The sequence below is a fragment of the Pelodiscus sinensis genome, chromosome 6 (genome assembly GCF_049634645.1).
Source record: "Pelodiscus sinensis isolate JC-2024 chromosome 6, ASM4963464v1, whole genome shotgun sequence".
NCBI lineage: Eukaryota > Metazoa > Chordata > Testudines > Trionychidae > Pelodiscus > Pelodiscus sinensis.
In genome coordinates this window covers 74136549-74161721 of record NC_134716.1, presented here as the reverse complement: position 1 = coordinate 74161721, position 25173 = coordinate 74136549, and the positions used below count along the sequence as shown (strand labels likewise).

The window sequence follows — 25173 nt, the reverse complement described above, 5'->3', positions numbered from 1 at the left end:
AGCAACAATAATAATTGCACAGAAATTCATTGTATAATCAATATGCTGGTAAGAAAACAAAACCTTTTCTGGACACAGTATAATCCTGTGGCAATAAGTCTAATGAAGCAATGGACATATCTGCAAGCAACTGCAAAAGTAAAATGAGAAGAATTTTATTTAAGTATCAGATAGAAAAAGTTTAAAATTATATTAAAAAAACATTAATATATTTAAATTGAAACCTGATCCATGCTATTTGTATACAAATAAAACAAGATCTTTTCAGTTGAAAGATCAGTATAAACTAGAAGTCGTGTTTGAGTTACAAAACCCACAAAATATATATGATATACTAGTACTCTCCTCTTGATACACAGCGCTACATTTAACTTCTGTTAATGCTGCCATTGGCCCTTATCCTACAATCACTTATGCACACGTGTACCTTCTCACCTGTCAGTAGTAATTCCATTATTACTCATGTGAGCAAATGTTGCAGAATTGAAAATCATGTATCAAGATTGTGAAAATGTCTGTAATTCCTACAAAAACAAAGGAAAAATTATGTAGCACTTTAAAGACTAACAAGATAGTTTAATAGGTGATGAGCTTTCGTGGGCCAGACCCACTTCCTTAGATCATATTCTGGAAGAGAATTGGCATGACCATATATACCAAAGGAATACAATGAATCATAAAATCATAGTATACTAGGATTAGAAGGGACCTCGAGAGATCATCGAGTCCAGTCCCCTGCCCTCATGGCAGGACCAAATACTGTCTAGACCATCTCTAATAGACATTTATCTAACCTACTCTGAAATCTCTCCAGAGATGGGGATTCCACAACCTCCCTGGGTAATTTATTCCAGTGTTTGACTACCCTGACAGTTAGGAACTTTTTCCTAATGTCCAACCTAAACCTCCCTTGCTGCAGTTTAAGCTCATTGCTTCTTGTTCTATCTTCAGAGGCCAAGATGAACAAGTTTTCTCCCTCCTCCTTATTACACCCTTTTAGATACCTGAAAAAAGTGAACACATTATTAAACCGACAAATCAGATTTAGTACAGAAGGTGGGGTGAGGGAGAAAGAGGGAGGGAATAGCTATTTACCAGACAATGAATGGCTAATCAGGGGTGATAAGTGGGGAAGCTATCTTTGTAATGGTTAAGGTAATTAGCATCTTTGTTAAGGCCCATTCGTAAAGTGTCAAATTTAATCATGAAAGAAAGTTCTGAAGTTTCCCTCTGTAATCTGGTGTTAAAGTTTCTTTGAAGTAAGATGCATGTAGTAAGGTCGTTAAGATTATGTCCAAGTAGGTTGACATGAAAAGCAACCGGTTTTTCCTTGTGAAAATATCTGATGTCTGATTTGTGGGCATTAATTCTTTGGCAAAGTGTCTGAGAAGTCTGTCCAATATAAATAGCAGAAAGACACCGTTGGCACATGATAGCATAAATTATATTTCTGGATGAACAGGAATATGTGTTCTTGATCATATAACTGACATAGTTAGGTCCAGTGATGGTGTCACCAGAGTAAATATGTGGACAAAGTTGGCAACGGGGTTTGTTGCAAGGGAAAGTTCCAGGGTTGGTATTTGTGTGGTATGTCATGTGGTCGTTGGTAAGAATCCTCCTGAGGTTAGGTGGTTGTCTATAGGAGATTATGGGTCTGTCCCCCAGAGCGTCTCGGAGTGTAGTATCCTGTTCCAGTATAGGTTGTAGTTTATTGATAATGTGTTGGACGGGTTTAAGTTGGGGGCTATAGGTGATGACAAGTGGTGTTCTATTGTTGATTTTCTGGGGCCTATCTTGAAGTAGATGGTTTCTGGGTATTCGTCTGGCTCTTTCAATTTGTTTTTTTTTATTTCCCCCAGTGGGTAATTGAGATTTGCAAATGCTTGGTAGAGATCTTGAAGTTTCTGGTCTCTGTCAGTGAGATTAGAGCAGTTGTGGTTGTACCTAAGGGCTTGGCTATAGATGATGGATTGAATGGTGTGTCCTGGATGGAACCTGGAGGCATGTAGGTAAGTGTAGCAGTCAGTGGGTTTTCTGTAGAGAGTGGTATTTAATTTTCCATTAGTGATTTGTACTGTGGTGTCCAGGAAATGGATCTCTCATGTTGAATGGTCCAGACTGAGATTGATGGTGGGGTATAGGTTGTTAAAGTCTCTGTGGAATGCATCCAGTGTTTCTTGGCCATGGGTCCAGATCATAAAGATGTTATCGATGTAGCATAAGTAAAGGAGAGTTAAGAAGGGACGAGATCTGAGGAAACGTTGTTCTAAGTTAGCCATAAAGATGTTAGCGTACTGTGAGGCCATGCAGGTACCCATGGCTGTGTCGCTAATCTGGAGGTATAAGTTGTCCCCAATTTGGAAATAATTGTGGGAGAGAACAAAGATACATAGTTCTGCTACCAGTTTGGCTGTGGTATCCTCTGGGATAGTGTTTCTAATCACTTGTAATCCATCTTCATGAGGAATATTGGTGTAGAGAGCTTTTACATCTATGGTGGAAAGGATGGTATTATCAGGGAGGTTATCGATGTTTTGTAGTTTTCTCAGGAAGTCAGTGGTGTCTTGGAGACAGCTGGGAGTGGTAGTTATATAGGGTTTGAGGAGAGAGTCTACATAACTGGATAATCTGGTAGTGAGTGTGCCAATACCTGAAATGATGGGACGTCCGGGGTATCTAGGTTTCTGGATTTTGGGAAACAAATAGAACAATCCTGGTCGGGGTTCAGAAGGTGTTTCTGTGTTAATTTGGTCCTGAGTAGAGGTAGGGAGTTCCTTAACGAGATAGTGTAGTTTCTTTTGGTATTCTGAAGTGGGATTAGAGGAAAGAGGTCTGTAAAATGTGGTGTTGAGACAGCAAAATGTTGAAAAATAAGAATTCTGTTCTTTTTGGTTGTTATACTGTGCTCATCAGTGTAAGGTCAGAGAGCCTTTCAATAGTGTCCTAAGCAGTATAATAAACATCTGTCACAACTTATAAATATAGATTCATAATCCTTCAACTTCATAGTGTGGGAATTCATTAAATTAATTCATCACAAATCTGGTTTTTTCTTATTATGTTCCCTAAAAAATACATTTTCTCAAAAATGGTCCTTTCCTTAAGCAAGAGTCTACATCTTTCCAGAGTTCACATTTTATTCATCTATAGATAATTTGAAGGCTTAGCCTCCTTGTAAATGTGGTCAAAAAGTTTCCTCTGGCTTCCAGATTCCATAATACAGAGCTTATGCATGATATGAAGTGTCTAGCCTGTCCTTTGAAGATTTAATTTCAGATCCACTCTTTCAGAGGAGGCAATAAAAAAAAAGATGAAATGACACTTAGTGGACTGTATTATGTCAGAAAAACTCTAAGAGGAACTTGAGTCATTTCCATTCTGTGAATTGATTGGGACCAACTACAACTTAAAGGTATATCTACACTATGGGATAAGGTCGAATTAAGATACGAAACTTCAGCTACATTAATTGTGTAGCTGAAGTCAAAGTACCTTAACTCGACTTTTGGCACTGTCCACACTGCAGGACGTTGAAGGGAGCACATTCTCCCTTCAACTTCTTACTCCTCATAAAAGCAGGACTACCGGCATCAACTGGAGTGCCCCTCTCAGTTTGAATTAGAGTGTCTTCACTAGACCCACTAATTCGAACCCTGGAAGATCAACAGCAGCAGCTTCGATCTTCTCTGTAGCGTAGACACTCTGTAGTTTAAGCATTTGTCAAATAATAAGCTGCTTTATACTTTATTTGTCATCTTATTATACATTTTACCTTATTTCAGCTTGAAAACGTCAACTGTTCTGCTAGTGTCTTTTCCCAGCGTAAAAGAGCATAAAAAGGTTCCAAAGAAACAGGATCTTCTTCCATGTTGTTGAAGAGATACAGAGTGTATAATAAAACAGTAGTAAAACAAAACAAAGCATAACACTGAATTGAGAAACACTTGCATAAATAAGTTCTTCTGTAAAATACTTCACATGTAGCTTCCAAAAAGGGCTCAATGTAGGTATTTTGTAAGGTCTTGTAAATTATCCAACTTGGCTGATTTATTCTGATGATAAACAGCTTTTGGGAAATACATTTGGTACAAATAACCAGCTATCCAGAACAAATTGTTTCCATTCACTTCCTTTGCTTTTTCTTTGCAGCAACTGACAGTTATATGAAATATCACTTGTTTCCATTGGAGCCGAGTATAGAGTATAAACTATTCGTGTACAGTGGAAAGGAAGGCTACTCCTTTCCCTGTAATCTCTAGAATAAAAATGTAAAGGCTTATTGGTGGGGACAATTGTTGATTTACGAGGTCAGTGAATAAACAGCAAACTAGAAAGGGAATATAGCTAAATTAGCTCTGTGCATGAAGGCCAGAACAAAAATGTTAAAGTTTTATGTTATCCTTTTACTCATCCTGCATACTTGGGTCACATGGGGAGACCAAAAATGAAAAGCTAAAGAGGAAAATGGATAAGAGCATATTTACAATATCTGGTGTTTTGAGTTCCTTGGCTGTATGTTCTTGATTGTTACTAGAGTGGCATCTGTGACACAGAAACATTTCTGTGTTCTCGTGTGAAAGGCCTTGGCTGCTTGTTCTCTTTGGTTGCAAAACACAGCAGAGAACACTTGCCTCCTCTTTGTGAATTTGATTGGCTAAGAAGAATGATTCAGAATATGCTCATGACGGTCAGGAAGGGGAAATTAAGATGCTATTTAAACGTCTTGTCATAGAATGAAATAGTTCAGATGATGCATAATCTTGCACAGTTACAGTAATATAAACTAATCTTTGTATTTTTCAAATGATTAATGGTTTTGTTTGGATATGTGACAGGCTGCTTTCAGTGTTTGTATGTGCTATTATAGGGTTGATCCAAAGCTTAGTGAAGTCACTGAAAATCTTTCCATTAATTAACAATGGGCTTTGCATCAGGCTGTTAATGTATTTGGACACTAACTCCTCATATCTTCCCAGTAGATGCATTGTTTTATCTTTGCAATTTCTCAGACACAAACCTGACTGCCTCCTTTTGCCATGAATTTTCCACTGGCACCTTCCTACCAGCTACTTTGTTACTCATGCCACATTTAAGACCTGCTATGGGATTCAGATGACTCTAGTGGACTCCAGGGGTATGTCTACATTGCAGTTAAATGCCAGCTGACTTGGGCTTTGGCTAAGGGGCTGTTTCATTGCAGACCTTTGTGATTGGGTGGTAGCCTGGGCTCTAGGATCCTCTAAGGTAGGAGGGTGCCAGAGCTGCTACATTTACAGTGTGATTAAACAACCTCTTAGCCTGAGTGAGCTGATGGGCCAGACCAGCCATGTTTTTTTAACTGCAGTGTAGAAGTGGTGTACGCTAGCTTTTGTGTGCCACTGAGTGCTTTGAGCTTTACAGAGTGGTGCAAGGGACCTAGCATGCAGGCTGAATCCTGCATTTCATCTTAAAAGATGGGGGGTGAGGGACAGTCAGTTAAGGTTACCACCTTGGTGGTATTTCTGGTATAGCTGGTTAATTCTAATTTAGGATAGATATAAACATTTGCTTCTGTGCCAGTAAAGCTTTAGCTTGCTCACAATGACTGATCTCACTTTAACAAACCAAGTGTTGCTGCTTTTGCTGCTTACTCATTCAGTGTGCTTGTAAGATAGAGATCCTTCAGTATTTTGACTAACTTTAGAGTAAGAAAGAAGCAGGACTATTTATAAAGGGCCTCTTTAAATGAAATTGTCCTTAATCATAAAAATATTTAATGTAGCTGGTTCTTATTTTTCAGGAACCCTGTTTCCTTTTCCTTAATTTAGGTTTTTGTTGCCCGTATGTATCAGTTGTATGAGTTATCATTACTATGCAATAGCCACTTTACAAGTGACTTAGTATTAAAGAGGCAAGGTTTAATAGAAGCTGTAAAGGAAAAACTGACTAAAAATAGAAGCAACAGAGTAGTTTCACAAAATATTGTTCATTTTTTGAAAACTTGTAGGTAATACACAAAGTTTTTATAGAGATAAAATGCAGGACAATGTAGCACTTTAAAGACTAACAAGATGGTTTATTAGATGATGAGCTTTCGTGGGCCAGACCCACTTCCTCAGATCAAATAGTGGAAGAAAGTAGAGATGTTAGTAGACTTTTATTTTGAAGCATTTTTACTTTGTGGGAAACTTTTGAAGGAAATGCTGACTACATAATTTCCTTGCTAGAAAATTATAACTCAAATGGTTTCCCTATTTGAGATTTCAATAGGTTTTTCTGTCCCTAGTCAGGATAAAAAAATAATCAAATCTAAAAAAACTTTCACAAAGGAATATGGGGGGGGAGGGAACCCTCAAATTACCCTAATCTAAACATTTCATTTCAATAATTTTAAACATTACTTTTCTATCAAAATTGAACTGTAGCCTTTATTTAGTAAGAATTAAGTACGATTTCAAAACAATAAGTCCATTTTAAAAAATGATGCTTTGTTTTTTTCCAAAATATTTTTGAATTGTATTTGTAATTTTTCAAAACTGACCCTTTCCTGCAAACAGTTTAGATTTCAGTGAAAATAAATTTAATCAGAAATTTCCAGATCAGTTTTGCCCAATACCACTCCAACTCCAAAATGTTACAAGTAAATTGTTACAAGTAAACCAGTTCTATTATAATCAATAATTATAATAAACCAGTAAATCAAGTCAAGATTGGGGGACGATTCCATCCTTCTTGTGAGCCTCATAACTAATGTTGTGAACATACTAAGCCATAATAGGTGTTTTCTCTGAACACTTAATCAGTTTAAGTGACTCTGCCAGTTCAGTGTTTCAGGTTTTCCATCCACAAAAAATGTCATATGCAAAAGGCGTCTTTTCAACAAGTGTAGTGAAAAATGTTGAGAAATCAGTTTATTGCCAAATTTTGCAAAATGGCTGAATCATATGATTATCAAATAGTAAAAAAATGAAGTGATTAATATTAGATTAGTAATAGGGATAAAGGTGCACAAACTCAAATGAGAATGTTCAGAGCACCTACTCTAGATCTGCCAAGAGCTAACTACATGTGCAATGCCAGTTTAAGTAGAGTATACACAGAAATAATTCACCAAGCAGCATAGAGGAATTATAAAAATATAATAAACAGTATTTCCAGAAAATCATGCCAGTCTAGACGCAGCCTCTGTGTGCAAATGTAAGGGCACTATTTTTACCACAATTAATGGGCACAGTCAGAACCTAATCCTGTATTCTTATGAAGGCAAAAAGTCCTCCTGACTGCATAAAGATTGCAATATCGGGCATTAAATTGGTGAAATGTCTAAAAGTTTTTTTAAAATTTAAATTAATAGATATAATTTAAATAAGTGCCTCTTAATTTATATAAGAGGAAAAAGTGCCTCACTTATATAACAAAAGGCAAATAGGACATGCAGGCTTTGATTACACTGAGAAAATATGTTCTTCTAAGAACCAGTTTAACTGGTTAAATTCGTAGAAAAACATTTTGCAAGTACACAGGAAAAGGCTTCAGATGGCTTACAAGTACTCTGAGAACCATTCGGAGAAGACTACATATTCAGCAGGATTAAGAACATTCAAAGCTGATTCAATCTGAACTGATTTAGTGACAGCAGGGACACTCCTTCTCTCACTACCGTTCCACAGTGCACTGGTGCTAGTGTAATGCTGGCAGACTCTGGTTGTCAGTGAGTGGAACTGAACATGGAATCTGTAGAACTTAGAACAGGGGTTTTCAAAGTTTGATTGTGGCCCCACCTGACTAAGCCACTGGCAGACCACAAGATTCTTTGTTTATCTAAGTGTCCATAGGCCCAGAGTATTTCCAACCAAGAGGAGCTATGGGAAGTGGCAACCTGGCCCACCCAGCTTCCCGCAGCAGCCCTTGGCTGGAAAAGACGAACTGCAGCTAATGGGAGCTGAAGGCTCCGTGCCTATGGATGTTTACATAAACAAAGTGTCTTGTGGCCTGCCAGTGGCTTACCTGGGCAGGTCCATGATCTAGCTTTGAAAACCCCAGGCTTAGAGTATGAGCCTCTACCATATGAACGAAAAGCCTGTTAGCTAAGGCTATAGAGCAGACTCTATTCTCTCTGGGTATGTCTACACTACCCCCCTGGTTCGAACTAGGGGGGGTAATGTAGTCATACGGAGTTGCAAATGAAGCCCGGGATTTGAATTTCCCGGGCTTCATTTGCATAAAGCCGGCCAGCACCATTTTTAAATGCCGGCTAGTTCGGACCCCGTGCCGCGTGACTAGCTAGTTCGGATTAGGCTTCCTAATCCGAACTAGCTAGTCCGTGCTGCGTGTAGCCGCGCGGCACGGGGTCCGAACTAGCAGGCATTTAAAAATGGCGCCAGCCGGCTTTATGCAAATGAAGTCCGGGAAATTCAAATCCCGGGTTTCATTTGCAACTCCGTATGACTACATTACCCCCCCTAGTTCGAACTAGGGGGGTAGTGTAGACATACCCTCTGTAAGTTGTCTTCGTGCCAGTAGGTGGTATAGCACACCCCTGGCAGAAGGTGTGTGAGTTAAACTAGTCTTTCAAAATCTTCTAGAATACACTGTTACTGGAACTGAGATATGTACTGCAAATTAAACTGTTTAGAATCGTGCTGCAAATTAAACTGTTTAGAATCGTGCTAGTGTGGATATGGGACAAATTTGCAAGAATTATTATCTACTTTAGCAAGCTTTGTGAGGATGTGCTGAACTGTTTCATCTTAAACTAACAAAGGGTTTAGTTTTCCAATGCAAAAAGGTAGAATACAGGGTAAAGGGGAAGAGAAGTTTAGTTAGAGCCTGATTTTCAAAGTTAGAGAGCTTTATCAAAACTCCATTCTCAAATGCAGTATTTAAATACACAAATGAGTAGATAGCTACATAGCCTAGATTATCATGTGCAGAAATGCACACTTATACCCCGTTTTTGCATCCTTAAAGTAATTGGGAACATTGCTATTGACCTCAATGACCCTGGGTTGGAGCCCTTAGTGACCACTAAGAAGACATAGAGTTGTGGGTATATTTGGATACATTAAAAAAAAACTTCTCATTTGAAAATCAGTTCCTTAATCAGCTCTAATTCTGCAATGTTGTGTATTCTTATTGACATTTTTAAGGGATATTTTTCACCCCAAAAAGAAAATGTCAGCAGTTAAACTTGAGATTTGAATAGAATCCACTTAATAAAAAGTCTCGTAGGGAACTTTCTTTCCAACACATTTGAGGGCTGCAAATCATTTGTGTCTGGAAAGAGTTGAGCAATTGTGATGCTGGAGCTAACCATAATTCGATGAAAATTGTTGAATTATGTTTTCTTTATTTTGAGCAAAATGTCAAGCATTATTCTTTTGCCTTGACAAAGGTCAATTGGATTTTTAAAAAACATCAAATCAGCTTGTACTGTTGGCTTATTATTAGTTTAAATCTTCAGAAGTGCTTTGCTGTTACAATAGAGTCATGGAAAATGTTAGTGACAGAGATGTGTTAGATCATAAACTGTTAGCATAGTAACCACCTTGACATATTTTCTTTGTTCTTTACATATCTTCAGGGAGGAGAGGAAGGAGGGAAAACACTTGGTTTCAGCTGGGGTATCCTCTTTGTTGCATGTTTGTTTATGTATAAATAAGATATACAATGTATCTGAGTGCACATAATTGGAGGAGAGATCTCTTAATATTGTAACTGTGTTTTAAAAAAAATCAGGAAAGCAAACTGGAAATGGTGGGATTGACTCTGCAAGTTGCTGAGCCACCCTCAATTTTTGTCAGGAACAGGGACGGTTTAGTTGTTCCCAAAAGGCCCTCAGAAACCTGCAGAATTGGGGTTTGGAGTTTTAGCAGGGAACAGGAAATTAGGAATTTTAGTAGTCTGGGAATTCTAGTGAATGATACAGAGCCAGAAGCTCCTTTCTCATTCCTAGCAGATTTGAAAAGGTGGGAGGAACGTAAAGGTTCTCTTTTGACCCTACATATTTCCATTACTGCTTTAATATTTTCATTATAACTTATTTAATTATATAGATCCTGTTTGTTAATAACACTTAACAAAATAAACTATACACTGTGGCTCCGTATTTTGTCTTTGCCATGTGATCCATAGCAGTGGCTACTTAAGCCTGTAATGAATACCAGTTGAAGTCAATGAGAGGGATACAGGGACCCATTCTCATGGATCGGATGCCACGATAAATGACCTGGCTCATTACCAATAGCAATGTTATGTGACTGCTCATAATTTTGTGACTTTTCAGAATCCCACACTAAAACTTTAGAATAGACTTGGGACACATTTTGTTTGGAAAATTTGGCAAATAGTTTTGACTGACTAACAAAGGAGAAAAAACAAATTATGAAAAAGCAAAATCATTTTCTTTGCACAAAAAATGTTTGCCCTGATGGCTGTGCTCAGTGTTTTTGATCTCTGTTGCCCTGCAGGCATGTGCCACTTCCCCTTCAAACTCCAGGGCATATCTGACAGCTGAGTGTGCTGCACTCTTTGGGGACCAAACTAAAAGAGCAAATCATTGGAATGCTATCATTCTTCTTTGAGTGAATCCCCTGTGGGTGCACTACTATTGGTGATGGGTGATGGGTTGTCCTGGAGCCGCAGATCAGAGCCTTGCAAAGGAGTTTCCAGTTGGGCCATGCATGCACGAAAGGCACCTTGTGGAGTTTGCACCTTAATACCTCGCACACGCAGCCTGACCCCCTCTCCCTTCAGTTCCTCACTAACCACTCTTGATCACGGATGGAGCTTGGTCTGTCACCTCACAGTGTAATTACCCTTGTAGTTAGAGTAGTTTACTAGTTGTTTCTCTCATATACATAGTTCTTGTTCTTCATAGTTAGTTTTAAAAAAAATTGTCAGGGGAGCTCGATATGACTCAGGTCGCTCAGGAGCCCATGAAAGTCCTCTCTGTTTTCCCGGTTCTCCCCTGCCGCATTACTTTGCTTCCCCTTTCCCGTGTTTAAAAACAAAGAAAAAAAGAAAGAACGTTGAATATAACATGTTGACAAGGATGGCAGATGACATGCTCGGCTCACCAAAGTTTAAAAAGTGTGACACATGTTGTGACCCCATGACAGTGTCAGACAGACTTGCATCCTGCATTTGCTATTTGGGTGAGGTCCATATACAGTATCTCAGAAATGTGAGCACTGTTGCAGTTTGACAGCCAGGGCCAGAAAGGACAGGAAGGTGTGCCTCAGGAGGATCCTGTTTGAAAAGGCAATGAAGCCTTCAGAGGCTCAACAGTCTCCTCAGCCCCAGGAGGAGTCTGCCAAACCCAGGAGGGCTTCTAAGAAAAAAGCTTCCCCAGCACGATCTCTCCCTTCTACGCCATCTCCCAGGCTCAGCAAGGGAGATAGATCAGGTACATCTGGTACCGCAGCACCAAGGCCCTCCACAGGTGTGGGCTTGACGCCTGCAGAACCACCTTCGGCACTGGTCTGGGCATCTTTGGCACCAACTAGACCTTTCAAGTAAGTCTTGTCACTGACCTTGGCAACTCACAGGGACCTGGCACTGACCAAAAGCTTGGCACCGGCCACTAAGCCGATGTATCAGAAAACATCATGTGCGGCACCAATGTGCTTGGCACCGGCCCAATGCACGCCTTCCACTTCTGCAGCACTGGTGGAACAGTCAGTTAACGCTCCTCACTCAGCACAGATGGCATCTGACTGAGGACCACCAGCACCTGGGGTTTATGGAAGAGACTACTGCTCCCACCCTGCCACTAGAGAGCCATCCCAGGCTCTGTCATAAGCCTGCAGCTCTCCTGGCCTTATCAGATCTCCTGTTTTGTCGGAACACAGCATCCTGGGGGATGAGGACCATAAGAGTGTTTTCTCTTTACAACACTCCTTTCCCACTGGATCACGGTCATACCATTATCGACACAGACCATGTCATCCTCGTTGGTGTTCACACTGGCATACCTACTGTTCCACTATCCACATCCTGAGAGCACTGGGATTCCTATAGACATTGATCAATGGTGTCATCCATGCTAGCTAAGAGACAAACACTGGTCTCACCACCTCATACTCTTCTCCTGATGGAGGAGAAGGGCCAGATTCAGGAGCGAGATCCTGACCCCAAGGCCCCAGATACATCACCAATGGACAATTCCTCTTTGTCGCCTGACAAGGAAGTGTAATATCAACCTGAAGCTGAAGAAAAGTTGGCGGAGTCCCTCGTGTAATAGCTAGCTTTCCCAAATGGTGAATTCATTTGCCAGTGAAATTGTAAAAATATAGCAGAGTAAGAGATCGCAGATCTCTGGTTCTCGTGGGGGACTTTAATCACCCTGACATCTGCTGGGAAACCTATACGGCAGTACACAGGCAATCCAGGAAGTTTTTGGAGAATGTTGGGGATAACTTCTTGACACAGGTGCTGAAGGATCCGACCAGGGGCCGTGTGCAGCTTGATCTTCTGCTCACAAACAGGGAGGAACTAATAGGGGAAGTGGAGGTGGGTGACAACATTGGAAGCAGTGATCATGAGATGGTAGATTTCAGGATCCTGATCAAAGGAAGAAAAGAGAGTAGTAAAATACACACCTTGGACTTCAAAAAAGCAGATTTTGACTCCCTCCGAGATCTCATGGGAAGAATCCCCTGGGATGTTAACATGAAGGGGAAAGGAGTCCAGGACAGCTGGCAGTATTTTAAAGAAGCCTTATTGAAGGCACAGAAAGAAACCATCCCGACGCGTAGCAAGAGAGGCAAACCTGGTAGGAGACAGGACTGGCTTACAGGGGAAATCCTTGGTGAACTTAAGCACAAAAAGGAAGCTTACAAAGAGTGGAAACTTGGACAAATGACCAGGGAGGAGTTTAAAGGTATAGCTCGAGAATGCCGGGGGGTTATCAGGAAGGCGAAAGCGCAAATGGAATTGCGACTGGCTAAGGATGTGAAGGATAACAAGAAAGGTTTCTACAGGCATGTTAACAAGAAGAAGGTGATCAGAGAGGGTGTGCGGCCCCTAATGGATGAAGGAGGTAACCTAGTGACAGATGATGTGGGGAAAGCTGAAGTACTCAATGCTTTCTTTGCTTCTGTATTCACGGACAAGGTCGGCTCCTGGACTTCTGAGCCAAGTGACGCAAGATGGGATGAAGATGGACAGCACGTGGTGGGTAAAGAACAGGTTAGGAACTATTTAGAAAAGCTAAACATACATAAATCCACGGGTCCGGATTTAGTGCATCCGAGGGTACTGAGGGAGTTGGCAAATGTCATTGTGGAGCCTTTGGCTATTATCTTTGAAAAGTCGTGGAGAACGGGAGAAATCCCGGATGACTGGAAAAAGGCAAATGTAGTGCCCATCTTCAAAAAAGGGAAGAAGGATGATCCAGGGAACTATAGGCCAGTCAGTCTTACCTCGGTTCCTGGAAAAATCATGGAAGGGATCCTTAAGGAATCCATATTGAGGCACTTGGATGAGAGGAAAGTGATTAGGAATAGTCAGCATGGATTCACAAAGGGCAAGTCGTGCCTGACCAATCTGATTAGCTTCTATGATGAGGTAACTGGCTCGGTGGACATGGGGAAGTCAGTGGATGTTATATACCTTGACTTTAGCAAGGCTTTTGATACGGTCTCCCACAATATACTTGCCAGCAAGTTAGGGGATTGTGGATTGGATAAATGGACGGTAAGATGGATAGAAAGATGGCTAGAAGGCCCAGCGGGTAGTGATCAACGGCTCGATGTCAGGATGGCGGTCGGTTTCTAGTGGAGTGCCCCAAGGTTCGGTTCTAGGACCGGTTTTGTTCAATATCTTTATTAATGACCTGGATGAGGGGATGGATTGCACCCTCAGCAAGTTTGCGGATGACACTAAGCTGGGGGAGAGGTAGATATGCTTAAGGGCATAGATAGGGTACAGAATGACTTAGACAAATTGGAGGATTGGGCCACAAGAAATCTGATGAGGTTCAACAAGGACAAGTGTAGAGTCCTGCACTTGGGACAGAAGAATCCCAAGTATAGTTACAAGCTGGGGTCCAACCGGTTAAGTAGTAGTTCTGCAGAAAAGGACCTGGGGGTTACAGTGGATGAGAAGCTAGATATGAGTCAACAGTATGCCCTTGTAGCCAAGAAGGCTAATGGCATATTAGGTTGCATTAAGAGGAGCATTGCCAGCAGATCCAGAGATGTCATCATTCCCCTTTATTCGGCTTTGGTGAGGCCGCATCTGGAGTATTGTGTCCAGTTCTGGGCCCCCCACTACAAAAAGGATGTGGATGCATTGGAGAGGGTCCAGCGGAGGGCAACCAGAATGATTAGGGGGCTGGAGCATATGACTTATGAGGAGAGGCTGAGGGACTTGGGTCTGTTTAGTCTGCAGAAGAGAAGAGTGAGGGGGGATTTGATAGCAGCCTTCAACTTCCTGAAGGGAGGTTCCAAAGAGGATGGAGAGAGGCTGTTCTCAGTAGTTACAGATGGCAGAACAAGGAGAAATGGTCTCAAGTTGTGGTGGGAGAGGTTCAGGTTGGATATTAGGAAAAACTATTTCACTAGGAGCGGGGTGAAGCACTGGAATGGGTTACCTAGGGAAGTAGTGGAGTCTCCATCCCTAGAGGTGTTTAAGTCTTGGCTTGACAAAACCCTGGCCGGGTTGATTTAGTTGGAATTGGTCCTGCCTAGAGCAGGGGGCTGGACTTGATGACCTTCTGAGGTCTCTTCCAGTTCTATGATTCTAAGAGCTGATACCTAAAGAGAGAGGCCTGGCAGAGCTTGTGTTAGAGATAAAGCTAAATGGCCGAATTCAGCAGCTTTGTTATCTATATGATATGTAAGGGTAAACTGTGGCTTTAAGATACACTCTGGAGTAGGGTCCCCCTGCCACTGCATGGGAGTTGTTGGAGGTGCTGATCCTCAACAGGTGCAAAGCCTCTGGGAGTCAGGTCACTACACCACTATTTGGCAGTCCTTTTCAGAGAAAAGCTGAGCCCTGCCCTTTGCCACTGCTCCCAGTTCTGATCCATTTCAGAGAAGCTAGCTTGCAGGCAGCGCTAGACTTGGGAGTTTTAGCAGTCAATGGAGCACAAGAACTGTGGCTGACACAAAGGAAAAGTAAGGCCCTTGCAGATATTTTCCTGTGTAAGAAAATCCTTGCCCCAGGGCATTTGGGTCTTGTTACTTTGTTTAACATTAATATAACATCTGTAGACCTACCATTTTCAACCCAAGAGAGAGGTGGCTCACAAATGGGACTCTACTCCAGCCCCCAACTCCCAGCCTATTACATGCTTGGGCCAATATGCTCTGCTTTATCTGTTTATTCTTCTCCCTCACTTCTGAAATATGTGTCCAGATAATCAGGGCAGAGTTCCATGCACTAGCTTTAGGCCCACTGATGGGAAGGAGGGAGGAGCAAACAGGGCAACTACTCCTGGAACCTGATAATTCAAAGGATCCCACATGCTGCCGCCGCCGCCGCCACTATGAGCCCCAGACCACTTGCTCTGCAGGGGATGGAAGGGAGGGAGAGGTGTAGTTCTGGTGGCACTCATAGCCAGCTACCCCAGCCCTACCCTTCTCACTGATGTCCCACACTTTCCCACCACCACTCCTGCCTTGCCCAGGGGCCTAGCGAGTCTGTTGACTTGCCTGCTAGTTTACAAAAGCACCTCCCAGGTTAGTGCTGCTTAGCACTCCTTGCGGGCCTTGCTTTTCAGGCTGAGCATGGAGGGCAATTGATTGAACTGGCTGAGTGAAAGGATAGGAACAAGCAAGCAAATTGCTATCTCACACTGGCACCTGGTCGGGAAGAATAAGGGAGATATGGTCAGCTACAAATAAGGGCAAGGAAGCAAAAAGAAGAAGAAAGCAAGGCAGCATTTCTTCTTGGCTAGTACTGTCTCTCTATACCACCTTGCAGAGCTCATTCTCTGGCTGGGATTGGCAGCTCTCTGTATTTGCTTTATATTGGGCTTCACTGTGCTGCCAGGGTAACTCTGTCAAGCACTATGGGTGGTTTTGCAATATGAAAACACGATCCTGCAGAGCTAGCCAAGGGTTACTGCCAGACCAGGGTTTCTGGAAAAAATGGACAGCAATCCACAACCCCACACACAAAGAGTGAAACCTCAAGAGGCCACAGTTTCATTGCATGAAAAAACCCCACAATAAAAAGCTGTTTGCTTTTTAAAATGTGAGAGCTATCCATTCTTGAACATCTCATATTGATTTCTTCCCCTAAGAAATGCTCCGCAGATGGCAGAAGCAGATCACAGAACAAATCATATTACACTTTTTCTGTTCAATGCTGCAAGCATTTCTTAGGTCACTCTTGGCATTAATCCATCCAAGAAAAATAACAAGAAGAAAAGTAACTTTCTCTGTTTTTCCAAGTATAAGGCAAGCAAACAGTTAGATTGTGTTTCATGACCTACTGTATCTGGTGTTGACATTGGAAAGAGCTGTACTTCCAGCAAATGTAAGGAGTGTAGCAAGACACTAAAACCAAAACTTTCCCACTACTGAACCTTGAAATATGCGTATGTGTCTGCACGTCTGTGTATATATAAATTATATATAAATTGTGCTTGCTTACATCGATACATGGTAAGGATTTTTAATAGATAAGCAAATAAGTACAACAGGGCAGTTATTCAACAAAGGACTTTGATCCTCAATTCATTGTCACCTATCTAGAGTTAGTCAATGGAATTATCATTATATATTTTAAATCATGTTTTCATGTATATAAGTACTTTATCTCCTGGTGTGGGGCTCATGAGAGTTTACTGGTATCAGGCATTAAACATGCTGATGTTTGTACTTAAAAAGCCAAGTTTGGAAGTGTTCAGTGCCTTTGACATATGTATTTTGAAACAAAAATTAAAAGTTGCAAACTGTGAAACAAAATAAAAATGAGAGAGAGAGCCTTAAAATAGCATTTACTTTTTAAAATTCTAGAAGAGTAACTTAGCCAGCTAAATATCAGAGGGGTAGTCGTGTTAGTCTGAATCTGCAAAAGCGGCGAGGAGTCCTGTGGCACCTTATAGATGAAATGAAGTGTTGGAGCATAAGCTTTTGTGGGCAAAGACCCACTTTATCTGCATCTGACATGCATCTGATGAAGTGGGTCTTTGCCCATGAAAGCTTATGCTCCAACACTTCGGTTAGTCTGTAAGGTGCCACAGGACTCCTCGCCGCTTTAGCCAGCTAAAAACTTTCTGACGCAAGGCTTTGATGTCATATTCAGGTTTAATAAGTTTTGTGAGTGACAGCTTCTCTGTGAGAAAATTCCATGAACTTTTCTTTAGATTATTCCTTTTATTAACTTTCACTCCACTACTTTTCTGTTGGTTGAGTGTGTGTGTGTGTTTGGTTTTGGGGGAATCCGCTAACCACATCAAGCCAGAGAGTGAATGGTTTCAGCGATGGAGCCAAAGCTATCACTGTTACCTTCAACTGCTTACATTCACCTACTCATCAGATATTGAAGGGCATCTGTTCCTTGTCCCCCATTTGCCCACACATCACCTACTGAAGGGAACACTCCTAGTCAAGAAAGTGTGAGCCACCTACTTTATAAATAAGATTTGCCTTCTGTTGCCTCTTATGCTGCAGAAAGGCAATGAGCGCCCACAACAATTTCCATTAAAATTAATAGGAGAGGATACTCAATATCTCTCAAAATAAACCCCTTTGAACAGAGCTTCTCTCTACTTTGAGAGAGCATGCATAATAGGTTATACTCTACTCTTTACCCTGAGAATGGTGGCAGGGCCTTTCGTACACCCTTTACTAATGCCTTTTGGTAGTAGCAGTAGCTAAGTGTATCCTGGAGCTAGCCAGGTTTTATTCAGTTACCAGTGTAATTTAAGTAGCCTCGGAGCTAGGGATGTAAAATTTTGATTAATTGGCTAATCGAATAGTCGATGCAATTTGCATCGACTATTTGATTAGTTGATAAGGGTGCCTCTTAGGCGCCAGTAGGTTGCCCCAAAGCTGTTGCTACACTTCAAAGGTGAAAGCGCTGTGGGGAGCACAGGACCAGCGGGGGACTTAAGCAGTACCCCACTAGTCCCATGCTCCCTGAGACATTTCAAAGCGGCAGCGCCGCATGGATCCCGCAGTCAACCAAGGACTCTGAGTCCCCAGCTGACCCTGGGCTCTATGCGGCGCTGCCGCTTTGAAATGCTGTGTGCAGCCCAAGCCAGTTGGGAACTCCTAGCTGACCCCAGGCTGCACACAGCAGCACTGCTGCTTTGAAGCACTCCCTTCGCTCCCCAGCCTTGCTGCCTCTTTCTGATAGAGGCATCAAGGGGTGGGGAAGCAACTTGTCAACTAGCATGTAAACTATCCGATAAGCATTTACTTATCAGATGGTAGAACAGACATTCACATCCCTACTAAATTGCACCTGTTGCCAAGGGGTTATTCTGTCAGGCAGGAATTGCTAGACTACAAAAGTCCATGTCCTATTTCCATCAGCCTTGCTTCCAACAAAGCCACCCGTGTCAGATGCTGTTGGAGAGGTGGTGGTAGTGAATTCTGAAGGCTATTTATCACCTATGGCAGAGCTACTCAACTTCGAAAGCCCCAGGGGCCACAGTGATACTCACAGCACATGCCGAGGGCCACAACTTAAGCATGGTTGCATACACATGCAACTATATATGCAAATAGCTTCTTTCACACTGACAGACACGAATACAAAGATTAAAGCTAGACTGCACAACATGGAGGCCCCATTAAAGTAAGTTCTGCTGATATTAATAAAATGCAATATTCATCCGATTTCCACCCGATTTGCACTTTTAATGAGCAATGACAGTCCAGGAATTTAACTACCAAAATGCATATCAACAGAAGATCATTATATTGACTTGCTGTTGTGGAGCTTGTTCCCAGTGGAGGCCATGATCAAAGGATCCCACCCGTGGGCTGCATATTGAGCCCGGTGTCAACCCAAACTGAACCACAGGCCGCAAGCTACTGGGCCTTGGGCCACATGCGGCCCACGAGCCACGTGTCTAGTATCCCTGACCTAGGGATTCCCCTTACAATTATTGGTGCTTTAGCTGCTTTCTGCCATCTAGCTCCTTTTGTGGCAGATAAAAGCAGTGTTGCTAAATCAATGACCTAGCTAAATTCTTAGCTATTTTAGTACCACAGAATACAAGTGACACACTGGTAACAGTGGGTGTGCAAGAGAGATTGGTGATCAAAATATTTAGGGACACTAACAAATAAGGAAACAAGGATGAAACATCACATGCACACCATAATAATAATTCTTAGCTGTTACCTAGCTCGTAATCTTGTAAGTCTGTCTTGATCACAACAAGGAAGCCTTCAGCACTAACCACAAGTTTACTTTATCCCTTTAAAAGCTTTCTGTCTTTCAGTAGAAGCATTTTGTGCCACTGTATCTTATTTTTAGGCTCTTTTATGGTTGCCGTTAATGTACAGAAACAAAACATTGTCTACAAAACATTCCAAGAAAGGGAATAATCTAGGAGTTTGGGGGTTTTTCCCCCTTTTTTAAATTAGGGACATTGATAAAGGCTGGCCTGATGTTCCTTACACAGCTTCTCAGATTGGTCTAAGTCTCAGAAGAAAGGTTCTTGTAGCAGAAGTAACTATCTGAAGGTCTTGCAGGAAATTTCCACACTTGAGCATCATCTTTGCTTGGCCACATGGCTGCTTAAGGTTGGTGCTATATCTTACCAGCTTCATGGGGAGATAAATGTTTCCATAGAGTGTACACAACTGTTTAGGATGGTAGGGAATTTCTACAATGAATTAACAGGGTTGTGTGAAGACCCAGCCAGGAGTGGTTTGACAGGCCTAACAGCCCCTTTAGCATATACTTTCCTTTACAACAGTGCAAGTTGGTCAGCTTTTTAGTTACTTTTGATTGTGAGTATCCTAGTCTACTACTTGAACAAAAAATAAATGTGTGATGCTCACTTCAGATTTCAGCCTGATTTCAAATATAGCTATAAAATTCACTGACTTAATGTTATTAGTCAGGGAATTCCTTAGCCTGCGGGCACAGCTGACAGACACAAGCACCTGTCATCTCCAATCTGTTTGGGGGACCAGTTAATAAAGCAATATCCTTGGAAAGCAAGGGGCAATGTGAAATATAGGGTTATAAATATTTACCTACATCAAGTAAGGGTAGAAGTAAGGCTTTGCTGAATGTTATAAGATACAAAGTGTGAAGTCATGAATTCCGTTATTTATTCTCTTTACAGAGGCAGTCAATGTAGTGATGGAAAAATAAGAGAAATACATTGCTGACATATGTATTAGGAAATAGCCTAATAGCTGATGGTCCCATGGAGAAACAGGACCAGATTCTCCATTGATTGACAGTGTAACTGCTTGTGCTACCTTACCAGCTAATTCTGGTACTGAAGATGACACAAGCAGCTGAAGGGAGGAACACTGAGTGCAAAGATGATCCTCCAATGGTGTGGGGGCCTTTTTGTTGCTCCCGGTCTCTTCTACTAACATAACAGAGAAAAGAGCGTGTGGCCAAAGGAAAGGGGAAAGAGCAGGGTTTCAGTAAGCTCTGCCAGCTCAGATCTGTTTTCATTCCTAGGGCCATTTGCAATCAGTAAAAGCTAGAGCAGCCCTTAGTCTGCTATAATATGGTGCAGGGCAACTAACACTCTGCAGAGTTATTGCAGGAGTGCGTAAAGGTGAATTTTAAGCCACTTTTGTATGTGGTCCCCATTCATTTTGTTTCCTGAAGTCACATCCTAGCATTGGTACCGTACTGTATACCTCACCACTGCAATTTCTGTCTGGAACTAGAAATGCTGAAACACCAAAAGAGGCTACTTTCAGGAGTGGAAAGTAGTGGAAATCTCATCAGTGCTCCCATTCTTACAAGATTTGTAGCCTAATTTTGCATATTTGACAATTTTTTAAACTCTAAATTTTCTGTATTTCTCCAAATTGAATTGCTGAACCTGTTCAGATTTTTTTATTGTTGTTTAACCATATCAAATTTAGGAGAGACATTATGGCCTAGTGGACAGCACACTGGTCTCGGACTTGGGAGATCTAGATTCTAAGGCCTGCCTCTGTAGCTGAGTGGGCATAAGCAAGTCATTTCAATATTCTGTGCCTCAGTTTCTCCATTTACAAAACTGGATTGTACTGATGTTCTTTGAGATCTACTTATGACAACTACTATATTAATTATTATTAATAATCTTTTACAAAATGACTCTGTGAACTCACCTGATAATTTCCTGTACTAATTACCCTTCATAAACAGTGCTTCTATATTCTGTTCAGCCATGTAAAACTTTGACATCTGATTCCCGGATGTGCCTCAGAATCCTCTGGACTAGTTCCTATAGCAACACAAGAGCTACAAAGATTCTGTTGTATAGAGACATTTGTTAGTACAAGGAAATGTGGAGAGCTGTGCATATGTTCATAATGAAACCTGACCCTCAGAGAAAATCTGCTTAAAGATTTGGCAACGCCTATGAACCTTTCAAGTAAGCCTGGGCCAAGTTGTGAATTAATATGAGCTGAATGCTAGGTGCCAAAGAGCAGTTTATGGTTTTGAGTGGAAACTATGCAAGATTGAATGGCTTTGCATGCTTGTACAGTATTGATAGAGTTTCAGGTTTGTTTGAACTTGAAAACCCAAAGTGAAATTCTGGGGATTTGAACCTATATGGACAAATTGGCAAAATAAAACTACTGAATTTTGCAGTTACAGTTGGTGAACTTCATGGCACTGCAATAGGGAGGAAGCTGGCTAATTTTGGGAGGATTTCTCAAAGTGCTGAAATCATAAAATCAAACAATACTAGAACTGGACGGGACCTTGAGATATCATCAAGTCCATTCCCATGTCCTCAAGGCAGGACCAAGCACCATCTTGATCATCCCTAACAGATGTCTATCTGACCTGTTCTTAAATATCTCCTATGATTGAGATTCCACAATCTCCCTATGCAATTTGTTTCAGTGCTTAACCACTCTGATGGGAAGTTTTTCCTAATGTCCAACCTAAACTTTCCTTGCTGCGATTTAAGCCCATTGCTTCTTGTCTTACCATTAGAGGTTAAGGAGAATAATTTTCATCCTCCTCCTTGTAACAGCCTTGTAGGTACTTGAAAGCTGCTATCATGTCCCTTCATTGCCTTCTCTTTTCCAAGCTAACCAAACCCAATTGTTTCAGTTCTCCCTCACAGGTTATGTTTTTAGACCTTGAATTATTTTTGTTGTTCTTTTCTGGGCGCTCTCCAATTTCTCCACTTCTTTCCTAAAATGTGGTGCATAGAACTTCACACAGTAATCCAATTGAGGCCCATTAATCAATGCAGAGTAGAGAAGAAGAATGAATTCTCGGGTCTTGCTCACAACACTCCCGTTCATACATCCCAGAATCATGTTTGCTTTTTTTGCAATGCTGTCCAACTGTTGACTCATATTTAGCTTGTGGTTGACTATGACCTCTAGATCCCTTTCTGCAGTACTCCTTCCTAGACAGAAGCGTCAGGGGGTAGCAATCACTTCCCATTCCGTATGTGTGAAACTGATTGTTTCTTCCTAAGTGGAGTGCTTTGCATTTGTCCTTATTAAATTTCATCCTGTTTACCTCAAACCATTTCTCCAGTTTGTCCAGATAATTTTGATCTATGATACTATCCTCCAAAGCAGTTGCAACCCCTCCCAGTTTGGTATCATCTGCAAACTTAATAAGTGTGCTCTCTATGCTATTATCTAAATTGTTAATGAAGATATTAAACAGAACCAGTCCCAAAACTGATTCCTGCGGAATCCCACTTGTTTTGCCCTTGCAGCATGACCATGAACCATTGATAACGACTCTCTGAGAGCAATTATCCAACCAGTTATGCACCCATCTTATAGTAGCCCCATCTATGTTCTATATCTCTAATTTATTGATAATATATCCTCTTGGTTTCATACAGGTCTATCTCAAAAAGTAGAATGGAGATTTGAAAAGTGTACTCAGCTTTTGAACTGCTGATATGGAGCAAATATCTTTGAAAGTGAATCTCCTATTCTGATGAGGAGAAATGTAGTTAGAACTGACCTTTGTCAAGTTGTGAGATACAACTCAAGCATTAATTATAATGATAATCAAGTATAATCAAGCCCTATGGTAGATGTTCATTGTCAACATACACTACTTCAGCAACAAGGTTGGCTCTAACATACAGAGAATGGTCAGCTACAAGGATGTGATGCTTTAGGGTTCAAACCATTCTGTGTCACCACCTATTCTGCAACTCTGGATGCCTTAAATGCTCTGTTGCTCTAACTTAAACCCTGACACCAACAGTGTACCAGCATGTTGACTGTACTCTGTCTTCCACTTCCCAGTTTCTTTTTCAGGGACCCCAATACCCTTTTGTTTCTTATTTCCTCCAAATCATATTCCTATGTGAAAATCTGCTGAGGTTCCCAGAACTGTGCATTACTGTGTTGCCACACTCAGCCCCAGCAAGCTAAGGCACTATGTACACTGGGTTTAAAAGCTCACAACACTGAATCTCAGAGCCCAGGTAATTTGAGTGTAGGGCTAAAATAGCAATGTAGATGTTTAGGCAATTGTCGTGGCTACTCCAAAACTGATGCTTAATGAAGACAGAACAGTCAGTCTTGATGTAAATTATATCCATTAATTAAGATGCTCAGTTAACAAAGCTGCACTTTTCAAGCGACACTGAGTGATAAAGAAAGCTCTGATATTAAAATATGTAGACATACAACATACATGCCCAAAAATGTTGGGCCTTCAGTTACTTTGAATATTTATGCTGACTGGACAGATATCCTCTGTATGCACAAATAGCTGATTAGTATGAGCAATTGTGCATTTGTATCTGCAGTTTCATGACTGATATTTTCAAATAGCATTTTCAAAAGGCAATACCCATTATCAAAACACGTCAGACATAACACAATAGATCAGATGATGATTCTCTGAATGGTTTTATCATTTTCATTGTGGATTGTTCCTATGTGGATTACAACCTTCTTGCACATAAAACATGCAAATGTATCTGGTTTAATCAGAATAGTAATTGTCATAAGAGCAGTCTATACCTGTAAAAACAGGCAATGATAATCTCAAGCATCAATTCAGTAGCCTAACAGTGATGGAAAACTGCAGGAAAAGCAGAAGGCAGCAACATGAGGAACTTTCTGTAAATTAGTGAAAATCGCCAGGGAAGTTCACAAAAGAGTCAGCTAAGCTGAAAAAAAGCATATTAACCAAGAAGATACCACAAGGAGGAACGGAAGCAGCACATGTGCCCACAGACAGCCACTGAAGAAACCACAGGCAGCAGAGAAGAAAGACCACCTGAAAGCTAAGCAGTGAATAATGCAAACACCCACCACGAAGTTGACAAGCAAAGTACTGTAGAGGGCTGCCTGCCAAGAGCAAGCTAGCAATGTCCAGAAATAAAAGTTATATGGAATCTGAATTTGATATAACTGAACAAAACATGAAACCAATGAATATCACTCCAAACCTTTAAAAAAATAAAACTAGCAACTCATACTAACAAGTTACTTTAGTCAGCTCATAGGAAGAAACTGATCAAGTCCAGGTTGCTGCTGGACTTGGGGGCAACTTCTTTTGCTTACCAGCCTCCTAAGCTGGGTAAGTGCTCTCAGCTGACAAACACTGCTACTATTTGTTTCTTCAGCCTCAATACAGGAAAAACCAGATCAAGGCAAATTTATGCACTAGGTAAAGAAGGAATTTGCCACTAAGGATGGGAGATCTGGTTTAGAGGAGAAAAATAAGTGGCCTGAAATTTGAACTCAAGTTTATCTTTAATAATGTTAATTTTCCAGTGCCCCTGCACTGCCTAGCTCTCTTGCCTGTACTAGAAGCAAGCAAGAAGTACTATAAAACTCAGCCCAGTGTAGCAAACTCAACACATTTTGATAAGCATCTAACTTTTTCAAGCTTTCCAAATTCCAACTCTTTTGAGGTTTGCTTATTGATGTTTGACGGCTGATGCGTTCCCCTGCCCCCCTTTGCTTACTCATGCAGCTTGGCAATTTACCTGGTCACCTGTGTGTGCTGGAAATCTCTGCATCCAGATCAAACATGAATATGTCAGTTATTTGGCTTGCAGAGCCTGTACTTTCTGAAGCAGTTAGG

General features: G+C 41.3%; 1 protein-coding gene and 1 long non-coding RNA gene across 2 annotated transcripts in view; one reads left to right on the top strand and one right to left on the bottom strand.

The window, feature by feature from the left end:
• The window catches only part of ADGRV1 (adhesion G protein-coupled receptor V1), a 391810-nt gene that overhangs the window by 346845 nt on the left and 19792 nt on the right, over positions 1 to 25173 (top strand). The window lies entirely within an intron of this gene.
• Positions 57 to 3931, bottom strand: LOC142829749 (uncharacterized). The gene is made up of 3 exons (XR_012904492.1): positions 3776 to 3931; positions 436 to 524; positions 57 to 130 (listed from the first exon to the last, which is right to left on the bottom strand). It is a non-coding gene; the product is annotated as an uncharacterized LOC142829749 (long non-coding RNA).